Source organism: Vespa crabro, chromosome 12 (genome assembly GCF_910589235.1).
Source record: "Vespa crabro chromosome 12, iyVesCrab1.2, whole genome shotgun sequence".
Lineage (NCBI taxonomy): Eukaryota > Metazoa > Arthropoda > Insecta > Hymenoptera > Vespidae > Vespa > Vespa crabro.
In genome coordinates, this window is record NC_060966.1 from 5,964,046 (window position 1) to 5,989,920 (window position 25,875).

General features: G+C 35.5%; 2 long non-coding RNA genes across 2 annotated transcripts in view; both read right to left on the reverse strand.

The window, feature by feature from the left end:
• LOC124428326 overlaps positions 1–25,419 on the reverse strand; it is a 62,980-nt gene extending 37,561 nt beyond the window's left edge. Inside the window, exons 1-4 of the long non-coding RNA XR_006943140.1 lie at positions 25,363–25,419; positions 24,900–24,940; positions 24,731–24,803; positions 24,502–24,636 (exon numbers count right to left, since the gene is read on the reverse strand). This is a non-coding gene — a long non-coding RNA (uncharacterized LOC124428326). The remainder of the gene's footprint in view (positions 1–24,501; positions 24,637–24,730; positions 24,804–24,899; positions 24,941–25,362) is intronic.
• LOC124428327 lies at positions 479–3,498 on the reverse strand. Its single transcript, XR_006943141.1, has 3 exons — positions 3,270–3,498; positions 2,635–3,136; positions 479–637 (listed from the first exon to the last, which is right to left on the reverse strand). It is a non-coding gene; the product is annotated as an uncharacterized LOC124428327 (long non-coding RNA).
• Positions 25,420–25,875: the final 456 nt, after the last annotated feature.

The following is a 25,875-nucleotide window of genomic DNA, read 5'->3' on the forward strand; positions in this document are numbered from 1 at the left end:
GTCTACGTTGATAATCGCGATTCGTTTTCGAGAGTTCCTTTGACGGATTTAGCGAATAATCAAATACGATAATCGGATGTCTAGCACAGTTAGGTACATCAAAGAGCATCTTATTCACGTGAATTTCATTTTTATCCATGAAAAAGACCAAAGATCATATCAATATCATCGAGCACTATAATTTATGGAATTTATAATAAAGATATTATTTATTGGAATCGAGACGGACGATCTTCAAATATTTTACATGTATTTATAATATAAATCAAAAGAGAAAATTAACATACGACCGACATATCAACTATTTCCCAATATTTTAAATTGCTGTAACATTCGAATATCTAATTGTAAGTTAAATTATTAATGTAATCGCTAAATTGACAGAAAAGGAGAGAGAGAGAGAGAGAGAGAGAGAGAGAGAGAGAGACAGAGAGAGAGGCTAGCCTTAGAATCAAAGGAAGGAAGAAACGAACGGATATCGATGAACGAAGTCGATTTATTTTCGATGACAGCATTGGGTCACCGGATCATCGTTATGCTAGAAGTTCCCCGTAAAATCCATTATACGGACAAAGTTACAGATATCGATGTCCTCTATTGTGCTTCCTTGTGGATTCGTTGCCACATATCGATGAATCTACGAAACAAATACAATGGTATCCTATTTCTCTTGACGTGCAGGAAATCGTTAAGTGTTCTAAACTCTCGTCGTTAAAATTAAAATACATGCTAAATCAATTGACAAAGGGATTTTTTAATGAGACTGGCTATTACAAAATTAGTATGAAATTATTATTATTAAACATACACACACACACATATATATATATATATAATATAAAAAGAATCTTATGAAATTCTTAATCAATCGACATGATTAAAAAAATTCCTATAGGACTGTACTGAATTCGCATAAAATCTCTATCTAAATATACTCTATTCAGGATAATGAAAATCCGTCGGCTTATCAAAAAAGCAACGCACTCTCAGATGATGTGGTCATTTTCGCGTAAAATTTTAGCCGTAGTCCAAATACCAACGTACCACCTATAACTAAGTACATATGTATTTCATGTAAAAGAACCCTTCGTGGTTGCGTCGCTCGCTCTTCAAAGCGATTTAACAGGGAGGGCTTTTCCAGCTTCACTAACAGCACACCGGGAAGAGCTATATTTTACGAGGGATAGATAAATTATTACAGCAGCATCGGCCTAACGCTGAATTTCGGCCAAACTGACGGCCTCGGATAGCCACGGATAGCCATGGATATACGCTTTAAATTCGGCTTATGTGTGATTCCGTAATAACTTGGACTAATTTGTTCTAGGTAATTATCGAAATATATATATATATATACGTACGTACATATATAGGTACATATTTATTATGTTTGAATAAATACGTATAAATCGTGACGTTGGTTTCTCGATAAGATAAAAATTCTGCTTACCGTTCTAACTTATGTGAATTTCGAAAAATGTTCGTAACATTATCGATAAGAGTACCCCAAGGAGAAAATATAAATCCAAAGATCACGCCTTTAGAGACGGCAAATTCCAGACTTTAGTGGCAATTTTCTTCTCAGGTGATTCTTTTCAAAGGGTTACACCCACTGATCGATCTTATAAATCTTACGAGATTATTTGTCCTTTCTTGGATTAATATTACACCCAAGTTCTTTTCCCTCGATTCGTCGACGATGACTTTTCAAAAAGTAATTCAATCTGATTAGTTATAAGTATATAAGTTATAGATTTCTCTTGATAAAGATGATAGATTGATTAACCTGTTTTTTTTATTGCAATAAATAAATTCAATCTGAGAAACATATACATAAACCTAATGAACTCAAAGATTGAACTAGTTTTAGTAGTCGTTAAGAAATAACAATTCGATGAAGTATAAAATGAAAGGAAAGTTCGATGTGTCGTCTAAGAGAACGTAACGAGGGACGTCGTTGACGTGAAACTCCCTAGACATCGACGGCGTAACAACAATCTAATTTCCATCGAGACTCACTACCGGTTTATGTTTACAAGAGTCGTGAGCGAGAGGGGTTGGATCGTTAAAGCGCCAAGTAGATTGTTCCGTCGGCTCGGCTCGTTTCTCCAACGTAGATAGGTACATTCGTGCGATGTTTCGTTACTATCCAGTATCCTGCTTCGACGCCCCTACTGCTAAACGAAGCGAACTATTCTACGATTTTACTCCCTACAACTTTTGCTTTCGCCTTTGTATTTCGCACTATTTATTCTTATAGAATCTAATTATTACTAATTTCGCTCAATTAAGGCCGAATCTCTCGAGCTGCATTACATGCTTCCCGTCGAACAGGAACGAATAAAGGCACTCTATAAATATCAACTCGATTTTCTATTCCAAACAAAAAGTTTCGCCATTTATTTCTTAAAATAACTTATAAAAAATAATATATATATATATATATACATATATACATGTGTGTGTAAAAAAAATGCACGATAGGACCGAAGTACCTCTCAAGGGTATACAGTTTTTCTATTTAATTACGTAAATAATTCTCTTATTTAAATGTTCGAATTCTATATAATTAAATCGAAGAAACTAAAGTATTTCTAACATGCAGATAAACGATTTAAGTAAGTAAGAGAATACCTTGTACTTTGTAACATAAGCGGAGGTCTTTTCGACGACAGGCAACAGTTTTCAGTGAAGAGTAGCGGAATTTCTCCTTGGCATTTGGTAACGTTGAGGTATTCGTCCGATAAGCGGTTTAGTTTACTACTAGAGTACTTCGTTGCTGCCCTCGGTGCAACTATGCGTTCACCCTCGACCGATCTCACCACCACCCCAACGGCTTGGTGTCCGCGACAAACGTGCATCGAGATGTAAAGACCCTCAGAGATAGAGAGTGAGAAAGATGGAGAGAGAGAGAGAGAGAGAGAGAGCTACGTTCGATATTGAGTTGGTAGACGAACCGATAACGAGAGTTATCTTCGGTCATTGAACTTGGAAAAAGAACGTTGGATCTCGTCTGATTGCGATTTGCTGACTCATTCGCTTCGATCGTCCTCTATATCTAGTCATTATTTTCTCTCTCTCTCTCTCTCTCTCTGTCTCTGTCTCTCTCTCTCTCTTCCTCTTTCTCTCCTTCTCGCTAGATAAAATACAGCATATAAAATATAAAATGTATATATGACGCATATATAATACGATCGATTACAATAAATAATTAATTATATAGTCGAGAGTTATTAAAAATATATTAACCAAACGAAAAATTAAAGTACTTATAATTATTGTAGAAAATACGGATGAAAAGAAAGAAATTCCTACACGTTCGAAAGAGCTGTTCACACCACAAAGGACAACGCTCGACTGTGAGACAAGCGCGAGTGCCTTGCTTGGCTCAAGGACAAGCATACGACCATTTCTTGTTTTGTTTATATGTAGATACATACATACTCTGCGTATAAGACTTTCATTATAACAGAGCATATAAACATACAGTAAACTATATATTTGATAAGTCGAATAATAACAATAATAAAATAATAATAATAATAGTAATAATAATAATAATATATACAATATATTGAAACTATTTATGATAGTTATAATATTAACTTGGTTATGCTAATATTAATACATAATACATGCAGTACACAGATGTGTTTTGCATAATTCCTAATCCAATTTATTTCTAAAATTTCATTAATATTATACTACATGAAATATGAATTTTCTAATAACAATGAATCTGCATCTGAATCTAATTAGACGATCTATCCTTAATAATAGAAAAATAATCGAATATAGATGACGATGATGATGATTCATGTATTTCGTTGGATCCGCAAAGATGTCGATGTAATCGATGCAACAATCTTCTAATTACGCGTCACAGTAATGGACAATGGCTGACAAAGAGATCGACGGGAAATGGAAGATAGAGGAGTCGCTCAACCAAAACGCTAGCCAATCAGCATAGAGATGTAATCGAGTACCTCGTATAATACCAACCAATAGGTGTATACTGAAATTCTGTTAGATATGAAAGCATGTGGTCTATGCTATTGCAGTAATGCAAATAGATAAATTTATATAGAGATAGAAAGAGAGAGAGAGAGAGAGAGAGAGAGAGAGAGAGAGAGAGAGAGAGAGAGAGAGAGAGAGAGAGAGAAAGAAACGACAGAAAATGAACAGGTGTGGAATATACATTTCGAAGTTGATTAATCTTATCGTTAATTAATTTCGTGCCACGAAAGCGAGGCGTGGTGTTTCGATAGGAATCGTGCGAGTTGTGATATCGTTCTCTTTGTCCCACGATCTTTATCTCAAAAGGACTGTTTTTGTTGATGCAAAGCTATTTCATATCTCTATACCAATCGCATAATATATCTGTCGAATGAAGACTTTCTGTGTGTCGTTTCGTTGTATCTTTGATAAAAAGCAAAAATGAAAGAAGTAAAGAAAAGAGAAAGAGAGAGAAAAAAGAAAAAGAAAAAGAACGAGAGAGAAATGAAAAGAACATAAGTAAATTTGTCGATTTATGAATCGTTCAACTGGATAATATACGCTATGGCATTAGTACAATAATTCTTGGAACAATAATTCTCATTTAATAATTAGCGATCGCATGTCAATGCGTTGTAACGCACGCGTACGGCGCCGCCGGCTTCGCGAGTTCGTAATTGCAACGGCATCGACTAGTATGTCCGCCGCCAATAATGGCCGCGAGACCGCCACCATGGGGATTGCTTAAATACGGCCATGGATAATATTTTCATTATCCTCGCCCATTATCGAATTAATTAGCGAAAGAGATGGAGAAAGAGAGAGAGAGAGAAATATCGAGATCAAACGCATATACGATATGTTTCAATGCTTTCCTATCTTGCTTTTCCTTGTTATTTTAAATTTCTAACGACAGTATCACTTTCTTCTTACAAAAAAAAATTCTACGATATTTCAATTATATCTAATATATCAAAGAAATGCATACTTATAAAATAATTTATCGTCAATGCACACTCTACAATTATATTATTACTACGTTGCGTCACGTTCGCTATGAGCGAATTTATTTCTTCTTTAAAAAAAAAAAAAGAAAAAAGAAGACAAAAAAATTATATCATTTCAATTATATACTATATATCTTTGATGAATATGCATATATAGAATCATTCATCGTGTACGTTATTGTATCTCTAACAATGAATAGTATGAATCGTATGAATGAAATCGACGATCGAAGAATAATATAATTAAGAATGAAATTGTTAAAAATCAGTTGATATAAAAGAGAAGGAAGCAAAAAGAGCTGGAATTAACCTAAAGCAATTCGCCTAAAGCAGTTCGAGGAGATAAAAATAACGAGGTGTGTATACCTTAGTACTTGGATAGGGAGAACATCCTTGAATTTTCCAATATGTCGCCCTCGCATAATTCCTATCTGAGAAGGAAGTAAGAGGCAACGAGTAGGTTGAACTTGAAACAGAGCTCTTCTCTCGCACGTAAACGAATCTAGTTGAATCAGGTAGGTACGCGTTCGTAATCCCGGACAGTGTGCATTCTCGGTCACCCTCTTGATTCATACGTATTGCTCGAGGGTACCATGCACACCGTAATCCGTTCTGATATACAACATTGGCCTAACGTACGCCGGCTCCCAGGACATCAACGTAATGACGGGAGTGCTGCACGTGACCTGCCAAACCGATACGCTACGAAAACTTTGAAAAAAATTGTTATTTCGATCTTCATTGTTTAGCGGGATCATCAATTTTCTTCCTACGTTTTAATTTTATCTCATTTTTCTTTCTTTACATTTTTTATCGATCGATCGATTGATCGAAAAAATGAACTTTATAATAAAACATGTTTTATTATCGATGGGAAGTTAATTATTCTTTCTAAATAACTTCAATTATTAATGAAATAAATTTGAAAGTTATCTGAACGAATTAACTTTGAAATAAAACATGTTATTAATGATGGAAACTAATTTGATATATTTTATCTTAAATGACTTAATATTTTTATATGGGTTAGAGTGTAATAAAGGGAACGAGAACAGCCGTCCACTTTCTTTCGCCGATAATTACGATCAGCTGATAGTAATAAAAGCTTTCCCGGATATAAAATTATTTACAACAAGAAGAGTGGATTAACAGGTACATGTCAAACAGATTTTACTATCACCAACATACCGATAAATTTCGTAAAAACCAGACGGGTGGGCGAACCTTTTCGAGAGTATAAAGGCCAAACACGCGACTGGTCCACAGAAAGAGGGAGAGGGAGAGAGAAAGAGAGGACAATCGATCGATCTCGAGATGAACCATGAAAATCCACAGGTCCATCAAGCACCTTTCTGTCACCATATAAATAGCTTTCCGAACGATTGTCTGTTAAAATTCAAGTCGATGTACGTCCAAAGGGATAATTTTTCAAAACTAAAAGAATTTCATATTAAATGATGCGAATATAAATAATAAAGTTTTGATTTAAAATATAATATCTAAAATTCATTCTTACGACCAAGTTATTCGATTATGCTCGTTTAGAACGCACCACGTACATAGCACGTGTGACCTCATTGTAAGTTGCTCGATGAAGAAATATATAGATCTCGAAGGAATAGCAGAGAAGGATAGCAAATAGGGTTAAATTTTGTAAGAACAGACGAACAGGTTTTTGTTAGTAAGGACCTCGCGTTCGTTGTAAAGTACTCGACAATGGAGACAACCGATACTAATCTAATGCAACGTAATGGCATAAGTACCGGCAGTGAGGCCATATGGACTTTAGATTATACGCTACGGTCCATTTAGCGAGGGTATGTCTGCCGAATGGGAGAACACTATGAGACCACGAGGGATCTCCAGGCGAACTTTCGAAATGTATACTAATTGACTTTGCCTAGAGCTTCTTCTCCATTACGCACTTGGGTTACGATCGAACGACACGTGAAGAATATTTAGTGGCCCATTTATGAAATTTAATCGAATTCCGAACGTTTATATATATATATATATGTATATATATGTATATATATTCAATTAAAGAAAAAAGAAGTTAACCCGCTAGAATATATGCCTCCAAGTCGGAGATGTACGTAGAAAAAAACTTTGTTTAAATGTTGAACGAGTCCTTTTAACAAGTTAAATTTATACACCATAGGAAAATCCTTCCTATTGTTCTTGCATGAAATTGTTAAGAGTGGATCGAAGGGTGGTTCCATGTTTCGTCTCTATCCCCGAAGTAGTCGGAACGCACTTGCGAGCACTTTCAGGTTCCTCAGGCGAAATACGTGCTTGGTCCCTGCGTATGTTCGTAGCAGTAGCACTCACGTAGCGAGTCGAGATTGCACGGCAAGGCGAAAGCCATGGATAAGAAGGGAAACGTGAGACGGGAGAGTGAGACAGTACTAGTCCTCCTCCGCGGTGCCATTAGCTCGCTAATCTTAATGCAAAGGGGTCGGTGCAACAACCACCACCATCACCAACACCACTACCAATGGTATCGTCTGCTAAAAGGAGAAAGCGTTGGTACAGACGCCTACGTTGAGAGATCGTTGCTTTCCTGACAAGGACCCTCTCTTTCTCTTCGGTCTGGCTTTTCTCTTCTCCCTTGAAAGCATTTTGCAAGGCCTAAGCTTTCCATCAGAAATATTCGAGAAACTCGATTTAGGTGAATTCTTTATCGGCGAACGTTTTGAAATGAAAAGGATCCTGCTCTTTCTCTTTCTCTCTTTCACTTTTATTTATCACCCATACTAGATATCTCTCTATCTTTCTCTCACTATACCAAGTCTTCTTCGACGCCTTCTTAATATACCCCACATATTTCGTCGTACCACAACCATGCCCTTCTTCTCCTCTTCCTCCTACCTCACGGAAAAACGCAAGTCAGGAACTGGGAAGTTGTACGAGGGAAAGAGATAGAGAGTACCGCGTTATGAATATTTTAGAAAATCCAATTTTCAGCATTGCCACCTCACCGTCCCGACCGTCCAAGCAATCTCTGACCCTTCTTCCTCCTATCCTCCTCTCTCTCTCTCTCTCTCTCTCTCTCTCTCTCTCTCTCTCTCTACTTGATATCTTTCTCTCTCATCGTCTTCCTATACTCCTTTAGACCATCTTTGCACCAAGCGAATAAGGTGCATATGAGAGAGTAAAATAGATAGATAGATAGAAAGAGAGAGAGAGAGAGAGAGAGAGAGAGAGAGAGAGAGCGACGTACCTCGACAATATTGACTTCGGTCGGGGACAACGCTGGCTCAACGGCTGACGAAACTTTGGCGCGAGATACTTTACGTGCCTTCCCACACTGTACACGGATAGAGACGAGCAAACTACTGACCTCACCGTCCAAAGTAGCAAAGACATTCCAAAGCGTTCGCCATACTCTCTTTTTGCTTCTCCGTTGATTCTGGACATCCCGTTGGGAACGTGCCTCCATTCGCTGTTATCACGAAGAAACAACCATTGCTCAAGCATGTTTGGCTCGTTTAACTTGTCTTCAGAATATCAATCAATTTCTTTTATTGTCCTGATTTTATGTCTTTCTGATACATCTAAAAGTCAACTCACAAGGCATAAAGGATTAATTCCATGAATTATCATTCTAATGATAGTATTCGTTTTTCATTGACTTTTTTAAAAATACACTTCTTAACTGATCATGCTTTTTTCTTCCTTTACACGTTCGTATTATTTTTTTCTTTTTCTTTTTTTGAAAAAAAAAAAAATAGTACGTTTTAATTATTTTCTCATAACTTTGAACCATTGACTTTAAAATTTTTCCGATATAAAATATTTATAAATAAAAAATATATTTCTATAAAATTTGATTTAACGTCAGAGTAATTTGTAAAGTCTGTTAAAAACATATTAATGATTAATATTAATTATTTTGCTTCAGGCAATCACTTTTGAATTTATTTGGATTACGTTATAAGAACGATACATTTGATATACCATTTTGATAATTGATATGAAACAATATACCTATATATATATATATATATATATATGCATGTGTGTGTGTGTGTGTGTGTGTTTATGCACCTCAATCGCAAAGTCACGAAGAGCGTTCGATATTAAAAGAGTACAAGGACGGTTGAGCTGGTCGAGCGACGATACGCTCGCGCGACACCAAAATGCATGATAATAGCGATGCAAGAGAAAATTTTCAACGAAATATTAATAACCTGAAAAAGCAGAAGCGAGAGCGCGAACGCATTTCCCAGCGTTATTTTCGCAACGGCGCGCACACCGTGCGCTCGCGTATGAATCTCATGAATCATGATCATGACCGCAAATTTAAAGGCAGCGCTTCGAAATAATTATCGGAGATATGAGAAAATAATCGCAGAGAAAGAAGTGAACATTTTAAAAGGTGCCGTTTTTTCATCCCACGAAAATTTTGGAAAAGTTAAAAAGGAAGAAAGGAAAAAAAGAAAAGAAAAGAAGACAAATTGTTCAGTCAAAAAGTGCACTTTAAAAATGATCGATACAAAACGAATGTAGCTACTAAACGAGAATTAGAAATTAGAATCCTTTTTTATCTCTAATGAATTATTTTTATACGAAAAAGGAATAAATATTCAAATTACTTTTATTTATCTGGAAGAAATAAACTTATATATATATATATATATATATATATATATATATATATATATATATGAAAACGTATATAATAAAATAAAAAGTCATTTATATTCGTGGTTTCTCTTGATATACCAATAATTGATATATCTTCTTTCAGTTCGATATATCTAATTAAGATCCCTAAAATAAAATCCAATCGAATGACAATTATTTCTAATAAAATAAATATTCGAATTTTTAAAAGAAATTGACGAAGGAAGAGCTTGTAAAAAAAGAAAAAAAAAAAGAAGAAGAAAAATAAGAATAAGGGAAAGAAAAGTCCAAAACTATTCTTAGTTTTTGTTTCCAAAGAGAATCTGATGCTTAGACAGAAACGCTCGAAAGGGTTTCACCTTCGTCAGTGTTTCTATTAAAATCTTTCTTTTCGTAGACTACCAGTAGCTGGTCGATACGATGTGATGCTCCAGTTCCGTTTCAATTTCAACGCCGAATGCACTGGAAGTAGAGAAAGAGAAGGAATGAGATAGCAAAATGAAAGGAAGAGGAGGAGGAGGAGGAGGAGGGAAGGAGGTAAAGAAAAAAAAGAAGAAAAAACAGAAAGAGGATAAGGTTAGAGTGTGAGTCAGAGAGAAAGAGAGAGAAAACTTCCCATAGGAATGAATACGGCAGTGTCGGCAACTCGTTGCAAAATCGTCGGAAACAATGCGGGATTTGCGACGATTATTAAAGAGAGAGAGAAAGAGAAAGAGAGGGGGAGGGGGGTAAGGGATGTTTGTTTTATCCAAGCAGCGCTTAACTCGGAATAGCATATGCAAACGAGCTTTTTCGATGGTAGGTACCTCCGACTACATGCAAGCTACCACCACTATCATCACTTTTAGAATTCTATGGATAAGAAAAGGCGAAGGGCAGGAGACAATGCGGAATCGCGCGGAGAAAACTTTCGATGGGGAAGGAGTCTTCTTCCTTCTCGTTGCTTCCACGCAATTACCTTTCCAACGTGGTCAACGATTTTTCTACGAATCGTTCGGTCCCTCCTTTTCTAACTTTGTCCTCTTCTCTAGAACCTTTCTTTCGCCTTCTATTCGTGTCTCGTCGATTCTTCTCCCGATTCATTCCCTTAATGCTTTCGGTGACTTCGGGAAGTGGATCGTTTGCTTCCTCCGTAAGATACGATATTGTTCTTTTTCTTTTAGAAAATTTTACATTCTTTTTCCTTGACGAGAAATTTTATATCAAGTAGGAGTAACTGAGTATGATCGATAAAATTTCCTAAATAATAAACATTTAAAAATTACATTTTTCGATGTATCTCTTGAACGTAGACGAATTAATAAAAAAGAAAGAAAACAAGAAAAAACAAGAAAAAAAGAGGAAGAAAAAAGGAAGAGAAAAGAAAAAAAAAACTCGAAATAACATCTCCTTCCTTTCTGTCTCTATCAAAATTAAGGATAACGAATGAAATTTTCGGTATAGTCGCTTCACCGTGCAATTAACATGATTACGATCATCGTTCATGATCGCATAATCATCTTGCTATGCTATGCAGAAAAGCAGACAACATCGCCAAGGCTTCCTACAATTTCTCAGCGTCATTTCGGATTACAGCTGCAGGACTTCTTGCTGCTATCTTCCTGGCGACGTCGTGAGCTCGCTACCGATTTATTTCACGACCTGTATGGCTTCATCTCAGGGAATCGTTTAAGACCGACTCGATAAACGGAACGCCTAGCGTGCGGAAGCCATGATCTTTTTTCTAAATCGTCCCTTAGGCGTCGTTCGACGATAGCGATGCGTTGAAAAAGAAAAAAAAAAAAAAAGAAAAAAAAGAAAGAGAGAGAGAAAGAGAGAAAAAAAGAAAAAAAAAAAGAAGGAAGAAAGAAACACACTCGAGCAAGCAATCTCAGTGGTAATTGTCCGTAAGCGGTGCAAAGATTGCGGCTAATTTCTGCTCCTCCGTGCGTGCATGGAATTATTCTCCCTTTATCTTCTCTCTTTCTTTCTTTCTCTCTCTCTCTCTCTCTCTCTCCCTTTCTCTCTTTCTTTCATCTCTTTCTTTTTCTTTCTCACTTGAAACTTTCGTAACTTTTGTCTTCGTATTCCTTTCGCCGAAGGCCACAAAAGGATGGACTGCGTACGTGCGGATTCCGGAACGCATATTTTCCCTCGTCCGTTTGATTTTTCCAAGCCCTTCCATCCCTTCTGGATTCACCAACCTACTGTTTCCTTCGTAGCCTATGGCAGCAGGTAAGCACGTATGGCACAAGTTTTGGATTGATGCCAAAAGACCGGTCAAATTCAGCCGCACGTACAAAACTTGATAGAAGCCACGATGGTGAGGAGAAAAAGAGAAAGAGGGAGAAAAAGAGAGAGAGAGAGAGAAAGAAAGAAAGAGAGAGTTTGGAGTAGTCGCTACCCTGGAAAAACAGTTGGCTAGCCTACGAAAAGAAAAAAAGAATAAGTAAACTCGAAAAGCTCTTACTATACCAATTGCAATGTTCTAAACGATTTCGCTCGTTTTATATATATATATATATATATATTTTTTTTGTTAAGAATACTTTATAAATCATAACGAATTGAGATCTTTAACGAACAGTCCAAGAGACTTCAATAATTAAACCTCCATTCTCAAATCTTTTTTCTATTATAAAAAAAAAAAGAAGAAAAAAGGAAAACAAAATAAAAAACTATGATTCTCTTGGATTGTTCGAAAATTGATTCCATTTCATTTGAATAGAATAGAAATTTCTATTAAAAAGTATGACTAACTTATTCGAAAGCGTAGAATTCGATTCCCTTCGTGATGTATGAATTGTTAAAGACTACCTTTCCGTTAAACTTGTACATAGCGACGTTGGAAAGAAAAAGAGAGAAAAAAGTAACAAAAATTGAAGTCTCGCTGGAGAGTCATTGTTAATTCATGTGTCGGTAGAAACGAGTACATCGACGAAGAATTTACAGCGCTACGTGAAATTCGACAAAAATCAGGATAAAGAAAAAAGAATCGACAAACTTTGATAAAAAAAAATAAGAGAGAAAGAGAGGGAGAGAGAGAGAGAGAGAGAGAGAGAGAGAGATCGTAAATTCGGCAACATAAACATATATTATGCAATATTATTTATTTTCATTAAACAGGACGTAGAAGTCAAAGATCGTTGACTCAGGTGCAGTTCACGAGTGAAGATAAGAAAAATAACACTATGTTTGTAAGCTATTAAACGAGTCAAAAGACACCTGCAAGATGTATATACTGCAAGTGCAAGACAGACTTGTATAATAACAGGAAATGCAAAACCTTAGAAGTTCAAAAAATATTAATATTTACCGAACAGAAATGTTTCTGCGAGAACAAATATGTCACGAACTGTCCTAAAATTGGATTCATATAAACAGGTTAAAAGTCAATTTCTAGGAAAGAACCGATTTAAAACGAAACGTTATATATAAAAGAAATAACGATATCGATCGTTAGTAAAACGAGCAGCCATTCATACATTCCTACACATTCATAGGTACCCGTAAAAATAATTTCGTTCTTCCAGCAAAGTGTAGCCGGACAATAGTTATAAACTGAGAAACATTACCGTTTTATTATCGTCCAGGGTGTTCAACGTTTCGTTAGTTGGCCAATTAGAAGGAGTCACGGATTTATGAGGCATTTAATAGAGACACTTTGGAGTGTCTGCCATTCGTTGAGAGTTAATGGTCACGATTGGTGGGTTCCCGACTGGCAAAAAGAAAATTAAAACAAACGAGAAACGATTTGGAAAGTTAAAGACGAATCGTCGGTCTAGTCTGTATTTTCTTCTTTTTTTTGTTTTCCTAAATTTTGCTTGGATTTTCAGTCATTCAACATAGTCAATGAATAAAAATGAAATGCTAATGAACTTGCCAAGGACTACTAGTAGTTTAACGTATGAGTGACGCTTTCGTCGCACCTTCTTCCTACTTTCTTTCTCTCTCTCTCTCTCTCTCTCTCTCTCTATCTCTATCTCCGTGTGCAGTTAGATAGAGTGAACGTGCTGGCGTTTCCTTTATTAATATTCAGCGATTCCTTCGAGTTCAAACGTAGCCGATGTAAGGAATCGTCTTCGAGAGCGTCAATTCCGAAATTCATCGAGCACGCTAGGTAACAGCGTGTATCCTACAAGGTGTTAAGAAAAAGAGTTCAACACTTAGGTGATTTATTTTAAAATGATTGAAAAATTTGATAGTGCAAATAAAAAATTATCTTATCATAATAAAAATGAATATATCACAGAACGAATGAACTCTTCTTTTTTCGCATCCTATAGACAAAGTGAATTTTGAGTAAATTAAAAAGATGAAGAACAAGAGATTCGCAAAAGGAGAGGCTTGTATACTAGGTGTGATAAAAAATCCAGCTTTTCTTTCTTTTTGTTTTTTTTTTTCTTTTTTTATTAAAGGATCCTTTCCTTTTCTTTCTTTTTGTTTCTTACGTTTTATCGTCAGTAGTGTCCTATTACCTCCCCTCGTTACGTCGAGCATAATGAATTATAGCACGATATCGTTTTACTCATCTTCTTGCGTTTAAACAGACACACACACATGCATACACACAGAGAGATAAAGTTTATAAAAGTGTAAGCATGCTCGTGTAGCAGAAACTTCGCACGGTTTCTGGTTTACCGAATTTCTCTCCGTGCTCCATATTTTTTTCAATTATTTCACGAGAGACTGACGGCTCGTCCCAGCTCTCGTTTTTCTCGCCCTATTTGACATGCGTACGAGAGAGGAACACGAGGAATGAAAGAGATAGAGACCGATGAAAGAGACTAGGCGAGAGATTTTGATTAAAGTTAAACAACGAATCAAAATTCTATCCACGTCGATTCTTCGTTTTCCTGATCGAGAAACAACGAAGATAAGAGTAGACTTTGTGGGACGCGAGAGAATAAAATATGATCTCATTTATTTTTCTTCTAACAAAGAAGAATAGAGAAGAGATCCCTGACGAATATAATATAATTAAAATAGCAAGAAATTAGTATTATTCAGGTTATCTGTATAAAAAAAAAAAAAAAAAAAAAAAAAAAAAAAAAAACAAAGAAAAATTCCCTCTCTTCAACGTAATAGAAGATTTGAAAAGGATTCAATGGAATTTCAATGGGAAGAAGAAAAAAAAAAAGAGTAGAAAAATTGTTTTGTATAAACGTTAAGGAAAACTGATCCCTCAGAGGTGGTCTTATATCACACACGCAAAATGCTTTCATCCGATCATCCAGCGCGGCAACGTTATCACACGAAGGATTCCGTAGTCATGGCCGAGACTTCGTCCGAGCAATAAACGCTCGAGTTCTTTGCTCTTTGCTCGCTCACGTACGCCGAAAAAGAGAGAGAGAGAAAAGTATAGTAGAAAGGGAGAGGGTTAAAGGACATAAGAGAAAATGAAAGAGATGGAGATAGGAGCAGAGAGAGAGAGAGAGAGAGAGAAGGTAAAGCTTGGTTCAACGCGAACTCATAACCGTTGACTTCCTCTCTCCAGCTTGCCTCTTGGAATATCCAACGTTGCATACGAGTTCGAGACCCAACATCAGCCCATAAAAGAGAGAAAAAGATAGCTTCTCTCCTGCAGCTAGTACGAAACACGAGCCGTTCAACGTCGATGTAACATCCCTGCACTTTTCCAGTCTTTCCGATACTTTCCGAACGCGTTTTCGAGTGTAATCATTTTCGAAACAACTTCTACCTAGAGAAACGATCTACTACGTATTTACCAAACTCTATTTGTTTTTTTTTCTTTTTTCTTTTTTTTTTTTTTTTTTTTTTTTACAGGGATTAACTTTTTCACGAGAATTGAACGCTCAAACGAAATAAACTTGATGCGTTTTCTACTAGATAATGAATGAATCAAAATTGATAATAAATTGTATGGGAAAAATCTTGAAAAGAAAAAAAGAAAAAAGGAATAAACGAACAACAACAAATATTGATTCATTAATTTTCCTAAAGATTACCAATGACATCGTGTAAGAACGTTAGTATTTCCCTGAAACGTTCGTAAAGATTACTACACAGGGGTGCTTACTCGTGGCACGTAATTTGAAACGTTATACCCGTACATCCCATCGGATAATCTATTAATCGAGGCGCGCGGTCGACGTTGGAAATAATTAGAGAATATGCGTTCCGCGCTCAGCGTGTAGGTATATTACTAGCTCGTAAACGTCTTAAATAATTTGTTCTCGCCGCGAAGACCGTCGTTAAACAGGACAGCCGTATTTTATCAATTTATTTAGATCTATATTAGGAATTATTAAATAATAAAAAAAAGCGAGCTATCAGAGAGAGGTCTACATTATTACTTGGAAAAGAAAAAATTGAAGATAAAAAAACTGGTTCCTAAAGCAATAATAAAAATGATTTAATTCGATAATGTAATAAAACGTAGTCAGAATTTATAACAAACTTAAATAAAGTTCTGCATTATAAAAATATTGAAAATCTCTGGTATTATTTCTGTGCCGTTCGAACGTAATCGAATATTTATTTATTAAAAAAGAATATAAGAACGAATAGAACGTTTATAAGTCGGGGAAAACGAATTCTCGGGAAAAATCGATCCGCATGGACCATTTTCATCCAGCCTCCGGCATTCGCGATCTATATCTCGCGCAACAATCGCCGTTCCCTCCTCCGGCAATAGCCGAGAGCTCGTAGCTTCCTTCGACTCAAATTATGTCTTCTCTTTTCCGCGTTCTATCGCACGTTTCTCTCACTTCCTTCTGTTGTATATGTCTACACATACGTTTTGGACTTTCTAGGCGGCATCCTGATTACGTTTGCTCTCGGCAGAGTAAAAAGGGAGAAGAAGAATGAGAAGAGGAAAAAGAAGAAATGGGAGGAGGAGCAGGAGCAGGAGGTAGAGGAAGAGGAAGAGGAGGAGAAAGAGGAGGAGGAGGAGGAGAAGGAGGAAGAAGAATCTTAGGTGCACGCGAACTATGTCGCAAAGCTCGAGTCACGTATACTCTCGCGCAATATCTCAAGGAGCTTCGTGCTCGGCCATTGCGGTCTCTCTCCTCAGAGTTTTCCACTTCCTCTTTCTCCTCCTCTTCCTCCAGCACTCTCTTTTCCTTCTCGTCTTCCTCGTCATCCTCGTCTTTCTCTTCGTCGTCTACGCCGTTAGATAAGTATGTACTATATCCAGCGTAGAAACCATGTATAGTGAGCGTTACGAGCAGACGAAAACGGGCAAGCTCGTTTCAGGCAAGTTTAAAAGTCGCGATACGATGCTTCGATGCGTTCTAGACGACACGGGAGGAAGACCATCGAAACTGACTACACCGAGATCTCGCATATTTCCTCTCATCGAACGTGTCCGCGAAACCGTCAAGAGATCTTTTATTTCTTCAGACGTTCCGAGTTTCTTCGAAACATTTCGTTTTATCGTTTCTTTTTATACGTATTTTTATAGTTGATACGCATGCATGCGTCTGCACGTATATATGTGCGCGTGTGCACGTGATATACATAAATAGCTTTGAAAATAAATTTTGATCTCAAATGAATGAACGAAATGAATTCATTATTTTTAAAAGATCAAATGCATATAATATATTCGAATAGTTTATATAAATATGCCAAAGAAATTCAGCTTAGAAGCAAGGAAAGTCATATAATAACGTCGACATTCCGTAGAATAGTCTTATAATTACCTCATGCGAATAGGGAGAAAGTTAACGTAGTCGTTAGCTTGTATATCTACAAGAAATTGCTGCCCCAGGCCATAACCAGGGATGATCCATAGGGGTTTTCGACCTATGAATAACACACCCGCTGTAACGCGTCTACTCTCGAGTAGAGTTTTCGACGACACCGTTCTGTCGTTTCTTCCCGCGTGCCCGAACACGAGTAAGCAACATCTGCGTCGACCCTGAAAATAATAACCCCACGATGCTCTCGGCTCTTTGCTTCGTTCGTTCGTTCGTTCTTAGTCCTTTGAATAATGCACCTGCGATATCGATTTTAACTTTTTCTACCCTTCGCTCGATTATTTTCTATATTTACCCGTAACCTGATTTTTGGCGAAATTATTTTTCCCCTAAGTAATTCTTTATTTAGTTTATCCTTGTTATTTTCTTAATACCTTTTCTTTAAAAAATTATCGATTTATTTTCTTTATATATATATATATATATATATATATATATATATATATATATATATATCTAATACAAGCGAGAAAGGATTCGGATGATTTAAAATTAAATGTCATTTATATTTTCAATTAATATCAATAATTATAGACGGACAGTCCAATTTACTATTCAATAGCAATTGGTATCTCTAATAGAATTTATCAGCATCATGATTATCATCATCCTCATAGTTGTTAACATAACTCTCTATCTTTAAATCCTCCTATATTCCGATTATTTCACGAAACACTCGAGCCTTCGGTCTCTCCTCTCTCCTTCTAGAAACCTCGAATTCCTCTGACCATTTTCGCACGATGGCAGCCGAGCACGAACTCCGACACTCTATCGTCCGTCTATACGGGCGGATTAGGTATTCGATTCGAACAGGCTCGAGTTCGATCGCGAGATCCGCGATTATTCAAATTACGGCATAAATCTGTGGTCTGTACGAAGGGTGCAGTACATGCTAAAAGGATTTCTAGTTTCTATCTTTCTCTCTCTCTCTCTCTATCTATCTCTCTTTCTCTGTCTCTCTCTTGAAACTATTTCCCATGTCCGTAATTTCCTTTTTTCACGAAAATTCTATTCTCAAATCGAATCTAACGAGGGACACTATTATTTTGATGATGTTCAAATTGTATATTATTTATTATTGGAAAAAGATGAATCTCCAATTGAAATATTGGATATTTAAATAAATGGGACAATACGATATTTAGTAAATTGTGTGGAGGTTCTCGTGAAAAAGTTTAAGTGGACGACGGAGTGTCCGTAGTTAGTGGGTCTAAAGTATAAGAGTAAAGAAGACGAGCGAGGTCTCCTCGACTTAATCGATTCTAATTAACTGAAAGTTTACAAGTCCTCCCTAGCTCATTGACCGCGAGCTCGAGGGCCACTAACTACGAGACGAATAATTAATAAATTTTCTGCCTAGCAACGTAAAAAAAGAAAAAAATTACGGCTTACTACTTACAAGACGTATTATAATTTTATCTTATAGATAAGACATAAAAATCAAATTATTTATCTCGTTATATTCCTTTCGAGTAAAATATCTTTACTATATCTTTAGAAAATTTTATATCAAAAATCTAATTATAAAATAATAATAATAATATATCCTTTATAATATTCTAATCGATGACTGGTTAAACAGGTAATACATACGTAAATTATATTTATACTCGCCAAAATACTATCATTTATCGGTAGAGCTCTTTTCCATAGCAATTTCATTAATTGAAGATAACGGATAATACAACGGCTCATTTCTCGTTTCCACATTTGGTATTTGCAATTGCCGTTGATTCCGATAAAAAGCATTTTATATAATACGACACTAACGCAAAGTCAAATACATAGAAATGTTTGATGATTTATGTAATTGAAATCTATCGACAAATTATTATTTTATACCCTAAATAAAAAAAAAAATAATCTGATTAAAGTAAACTTTAAAACGTGAAAGTGTTATAAATCAAGTTTGACTATTTAATTAATTTATTTATAACTATATTTTCGTTCTCTGTCAATCTTCAATATTATCAAAACAGATTTTCCTGAGTATTCGTTATAATTCTGCATCCTACTGATACTTTCTACGTTTCATCTACATTTCCGAATGCATGCATTTGTAGAAATGCGTATAACTTGATTACGCGTATCACGAAACTAGCTAACTTCCGTTACGTGCAGAACTGGGAATTTAATATATTGATAGTTAACTAAAATTCAATGTTCGATGAATCGAATTCTGATACTCTATCTACACCAAATGAATATTATAGATGAAAATGAAATAGATAATATTCTACGAGATTTAAATGTTTTAGAATAGAATGAAAAATGCAAATTTAATGCATTCTTTAAAAAATTTCAATCTGAAAATGAAAAATGTCGGAAATTAATGATATTACGAATAACAATTTAAGAATTCTTTTATCGCTGTTATTTCATTAATATATAAATAAATATATATCTTATAAATTTAAATAGAAAAGGAAATATTGAGTAATGTTAATCGACGCTTGAGAATTCTTAAGAAGCCCTTTCAACATCATCAACGGATTGCGTCGTGAGAGGAAAGGTTAAACCCGAAATATTCCCATAGCGGATTCCCAGATCGTTGAGAAGCGTTCCGGGTTTCGCGACGATATTAAGCCACATTTCACGGACTCGAGTAAAGAACTAGATAGATAGATAGATAGATAGATAAAGAGAGAGAGAGAGAGAAAAAGTATATCCCATCTTCATCCACTTTCTCAGAGGCTCTCCATCTTCTAACATTATAGCGTTACACTCCTTCTTCTTTTTCGGAACAGCAGAAAAAGATAGATGAGATCCAAGAAATAAGAATGAGAAAATAAGAAACATTAAAAAGAGACAGGCTAATTTCTCCTATCGTTCTCTATAAATTTGTATAGAAAAAATATTTTTCTTAATCTCAATACATACATATAATTTTTCCTAATTTGTTTTCTACTTTACTTTACAGAATTTTCTCTCTCTCTCTCTCTCTCTCTCTCTCTCCTCTCCCTCTCTCTGTCTGTCTCTCTATCCTCGTACGGTTAACTTAAGTTTGTGAGTTAAGTTATTCCCAAAGAGCAGCTCGCACGCCATTACCTATTCGCATTCCCGTGGTGGCGGATCGAGACCGAAGTTTCGTGCACTTAGGCTTCCTCCTCTTGCTATAACGAGACGAGTAAACCGAAGCAACACGTTGCAACGACGAAACTCGTTCTATTTATCAGCTTTAGGGGTTGGAAGAACGTTGTCGTCGTAGCTTTCGTCGCGGAGAGCCAAACCTTAAGGTTGTCTAGGAAAGATAGATAAATGGTTGGATATCTTTATCTTTCCTAGCGTTTCGAGGAAAGAGTTACAACGAAAATCACCTTTGTAAGATTAAATTATATAGATAACTAACATTAAGATTACAAACAAATTTGTGTCTAGCAGAAATGAAAAATATTAATAATCGAATGACGATTAATATGTGATATAAATTTTGATCGATTTCGAACGAAACTACGTTAAATATTAAAATATATGTAGAATAATATCGAAATCATCGCTTATAATCGAATTAAAATCAGAAGAGAATTCAGAAAATATTGGGCTACATTATTACTGTTTTTCAATAGAAGAATTCATAATTCGTACGAAATAATACGAAAATATGCGTAATTCATTCATTAATGGTCGATATTTTCAAAAGAGCTTATCAAATAAATTCTGTATAACATACGAATTTATTTGTTTTTCTTCTTTTTTTTTTTTCTTTTCGATTAAAACAGTAAAAAAGATTTTTACGAAATAAGAAAAAAGAAATGTTGAAAAATAAAACTCATAAATAATAATTCTTCGAAAGAATTCTAATTTGCAAGGAAATTCGTAAAGTTAGTTAGTCGCAATAGTAACTCGCATATCTCATAAAACTAAAGTGCAGTTCACTTTCCGTGTCTTTTTCTATCCGCATTCTTCTCACGCAAGCGAGTGTAGTAGCGGCTGCATCCAAAACTTACTCGAAAGGAAGTTCATGCAAGTATGGAGAAACGAGGGAAGAACATGCAGAATTCATTCTTAGCGTCTGAGTAAACTAATTTCGTGATTTATTCTACTAGATATCGTGCAATACTGAGAACTTAGTAATTACGGATTCTTCTATTTTCTAATAACAAGAGAAACTTAAATAACATATATAAATTATAAATATATTTTCTAATCGTTCCACTTTTTCTTTTGCTCAATATTTTTTCGACAATTCTTTTTATTCTTTTTTCAATAACATGTATCTACACTCTTTTAAATAATTCCATACGAACGTTTCAGTAAGATCAGAGTGAAAAGTCATAAAAGGCATAATGTATACTAGAATACTCCAAATGAATCGTAAATTTGTAAGAAAGAAAAGAAAAAGATACCTTCTAGTACAAAAGAATTCAACGAGCACAAAGAATATTTCCGTTTGATGCGGTTCTTCTATTACTTTTTCTCTGTATCTTTCTCTTAAAGTTACAGTGAAACAATTAGAAGGGCAGACATTTTTTTTATTGCCTCAACAAAGGCATACACAAGTTTTATGTCGCTTTAACGAGCGAATTCGAGCAAGGTTCCTCGATGGAAACTCTTGGAGACGGATTTTTCCATATCTCCCTTTTCTCTTTCTCTCTCTCTCTCTCTTCATTGTATTCTTCGTGCCAACGCACGCGTGCACCCTTCAATTTTACCCTCCTGCTGTCTCTTTCTCTATCTCTCTCTCTCTCTCTCTCTCTCTCTCTTTGGCTTTAACTTTCATGATTCTGAAAGTAAGGGAGGAAACGAGAGGACACCTACGACGTTTCGACTTCCGATGCGTACACTGCTTTGTTTCGTTACCATGGTATATACAAGAGGGATTAGGGTTTCCGAATCACTGACTATCTTCTTTTCTTGGGATGACTCCAACGAGGGGTAGGAATATTTAGAAAATAAGAGAAGGGAAAATAGAAGGCAGGGATTTAATCGAAGACTCGATAGAGGAAACTTCAAAGAAACGAAGGAAATTCCTTTCTATTGATAAATGATTGTTGGATATTTATGAATATAATTTTCAACAATATGATCGAAATAATCGTTTAAGATGATCATTCATATTTTTCTATAACGAAAGAAAAAAAAAAGAAAAAAATATGAAATATGATTATTGATTGTTCTAAACTGTTAATATCGAACTAATCCTAAGAACTGGCTGTGAATTTAATCCTTTTGCTTTTTCCTTTTTTTCTTCTTTTTCATTTGCAAAAATGCAACACCGAAGGTACGAAGAGTTGTAAGATAGGAAGTCGCATCTTACGAGTCTCCACTCTACTTTTCTCTATCGCTTCATCTAATTTACCTCCTTCGATATCCTGCCCGACGCAGGTGCTCGATCCAATTTCAGAAGTCTAGGACGAGTCGTCGAGAAGAAGGGTAAAACGAGAGAAGTACTTGGCGGACCATTACTACAGTAACCCGTTAAAATAATCGACTAAATATTTATGTCGGTCTTCGGTGCTCTCTCGGAGACGTTGGTGAGCCAATAAAAGTGGTTGCAGAAAGGAAAGAAGAAAGAAAAAGAGAGAGAGAGAGAGAGAGAGAGAGAAAGAAGAAGGAAAAAAAAATAAAAAAAAAAAGGAGTGTGCAAGAATCAGGCCAGCACCTGTCTAAAGCCCGTTGGACAGGAAGAGTCGAAAGGTGGAAGCACTTAAGCGGCAGCTTTTCAATAAACCACGAAACTCGTGGCCCACTTTCCCTCATTTCTTCTTTTTTTACCTTTTTTACCGTAGCACGAGCGATTCTAACTCGACATTTCTCTCTCTCTCTCTCTCTTTCTTTCTTTTTTCTTTCTTTCTTTCTTTCTTTTTTCTTTCTTTCTTTCTTTCATTTTTCGTCTACCTTCGTTTCTCCTTTTTATCTCGCAACTTATATCACCTCTTCCTTTTTCTCTCTTTTCCCTTCCCTCTTTCTCCTACAGACACATACACAGCCTCTTTCTTCTTGGCCTCTTTTCTTCTCTGTCAAGGACCACGTTGAGAAGGAAGGATGAGGAAGGACTAAAAGTTCGGCAACTGGGAGATAAAACACAGGTTTCGGCTTCCGTACAAAGCTCTCAAACTCGACCTGTCTTCTTCTTCTTCTTCTTCTTCTTCTCTCCTTCTTCTCCATAGACCACATTGATTCCCTTTCTGTTTTTTTTTTTTTGACTTCTTATCTTCCTTCTCTTCTTCATCTTTTTCTCATCTTCGTTTCTCTTTTTCCACGACGTACCAAACGGCTCACGACACTTTAGGGATTCGCGATAAATTGCTACGACAATGGCGGAGAACTGCGAACGCCAGTGAGACGATGGAATTTTAAGAGGCCGAGCTATGAATTTAAGAGAGTTATTACGACCTCTTAGGACCGAGAGAAAGAGAAATAGAAAGGTAAAGAGGTAAAGAGAGAAAGAGGAAATAAATCGGGCCGTACGAGATTTTATTCGCGAGAGACTCGACCGGCCGTTTTCCGTCCTTTCGTTTCTCACCGCAGCCTCCAGAAAAACTTTCTTCCCTAGATCTCGTCGTGAAGAGTCGACTTAACTCGAAGTGATTACACCTGAAGAAGCAACTGCACGAGGAAATCGTTTTCCTAGTATATCCGATAGATTGAAAACTGCCGTAGAAGCAGTTCTTTTCTTTTCTTGTCTCTGACGAAATATAAAGTTTCAAGTGATAAAAAGTGACGAGAAGCGACAAGGTTTTCAGATCAGATTCTTTCTGAAATTTAATCGTCTCAATTTTTCTTAAATTTGTACTCGCAAGTATCATTAAGAATGTGCATTAAGTTTGTTACCTCCGAGAAATTTTAAATAAATTTTATATCTTTGATAGGACCGTACGAATTGTCACGTCAGTCTTCTTTCGTACTTCGAAGAATAAACGTCGAAGTAGGATTATTTCATATTTTATCCATTTTTGCTATTAAAATCGTGACAGAAATTTTGCACTTTTTTCTAAAGTTCAATTAAACTCGTAATTTTATTTTAGTAAAATCAAGTTTTACCTTAAAATCGAGTGATTTATTTCACTAACATTTAAACAATTGAACATTTTTACCAATAAGAGGAATTATTTATATGCTCGTCAATAATTTATGTAAATCAATACAACCAGTAAATCGTGCCGATTCGGATATTTCGTCCTCGGCATGATGAACACTGGAGGTAGTTAAATTTGTTCACTTACTACTTAAGAAGTTCTACGATGGCTCCAAAACACTTGTGCGTGTAATAGGTCGGAATTAGTAGACATCGAAGTAGACATCGAAATAAATTGTTATTTGTTGAAATCGTAGTAGATAAACCTGATTAAAATGATGATCTGAAAAAAAAAGAAACCATAATAATTAGTATCATTGTTACTATAAAGAAAAATCGTTAAATTTATAGAGAAAAAGTTTAATAAAAAAATTTACTTTAAGTCCTTGTTGAATCTTGTACGATGAGCATCCTGCCCCAGAATGATGAAGGATTCTTCTTTAATTTGAGCTGGAAAAAGAAATGAAAACTACAAATTATTATTTTTATAAAAAAGAAAATTGTTAAAATTATTAAGAAAATTTGTAGAAATGAAAATTTACTTACAGAAAGGTTTTGTTGATCCTTGCACGAAAATTATAGGAAACCTGAAAAACATAAGACTGTAATAGCAGAGTATAAAACTTGTGTATTTGTATACAAAGGTGTATATATGTATACGTGTGGAAGAAATATTCATATATGAATATATGGACATATATAGTATATATATGAAATTCGAATATAATATGAAATACGATATATGAAGACTAGTTAATGAAAAATTATTCATTAATGAAGAATTATTAAATAAAACAAGTTAAAAAGCAAAAACAGTACGAATATTTCGAAAATAAGAAATGAAAATTCGAAAGAAAAAACATAACCAAGACGCAGATTTCATTTTTACGAATATCTTTTAAACGCGACGATATCTCGATTTGTTAACATGACATCATAAAGATCTCGCGTTTAGCTATCGATAGATATATAGAATGAGGGTGTACGTTAGAAAAAATCTATTGATTACCTGGAATTAACAGAGACGATACGGAAATGTGTCAAGGTAATGCCTACTGAACAATTATGACGTCATGTTTATCGCGAAAACAATTGAATAAATCGCGCCTCGTATGTACGCAGCGCCACCTTCGGTACGTTTCACCAATGTATAGAGGATAATCATACATACTTACACATGCATATGTATATATGTATGTGTGTGTATGTGTGTGATGTTGTATATGCATGCATATGAAGATCGAATATAATACGAAATGCGATAGATGAGGGATAATTAATAGAAAATTATTAATTAAAACATTGTAAAAAAGCGAAAGAAGTATCGACATCGTAAAAATAAGACGAAAAAATTCGAGATAAAGAGCGCTCGCCGAGAACGTCTAGGCAATGATTTTATTTTCGCGAATATCTTTTGAACGCGAAAATATCCCGATTTGCGAACGCGGCCTCATAAAGATCTCGTGTTTAGCTATCGATAGATATATAGAATGAGGGTGTACGTTAGAAAAATTCTATTGAT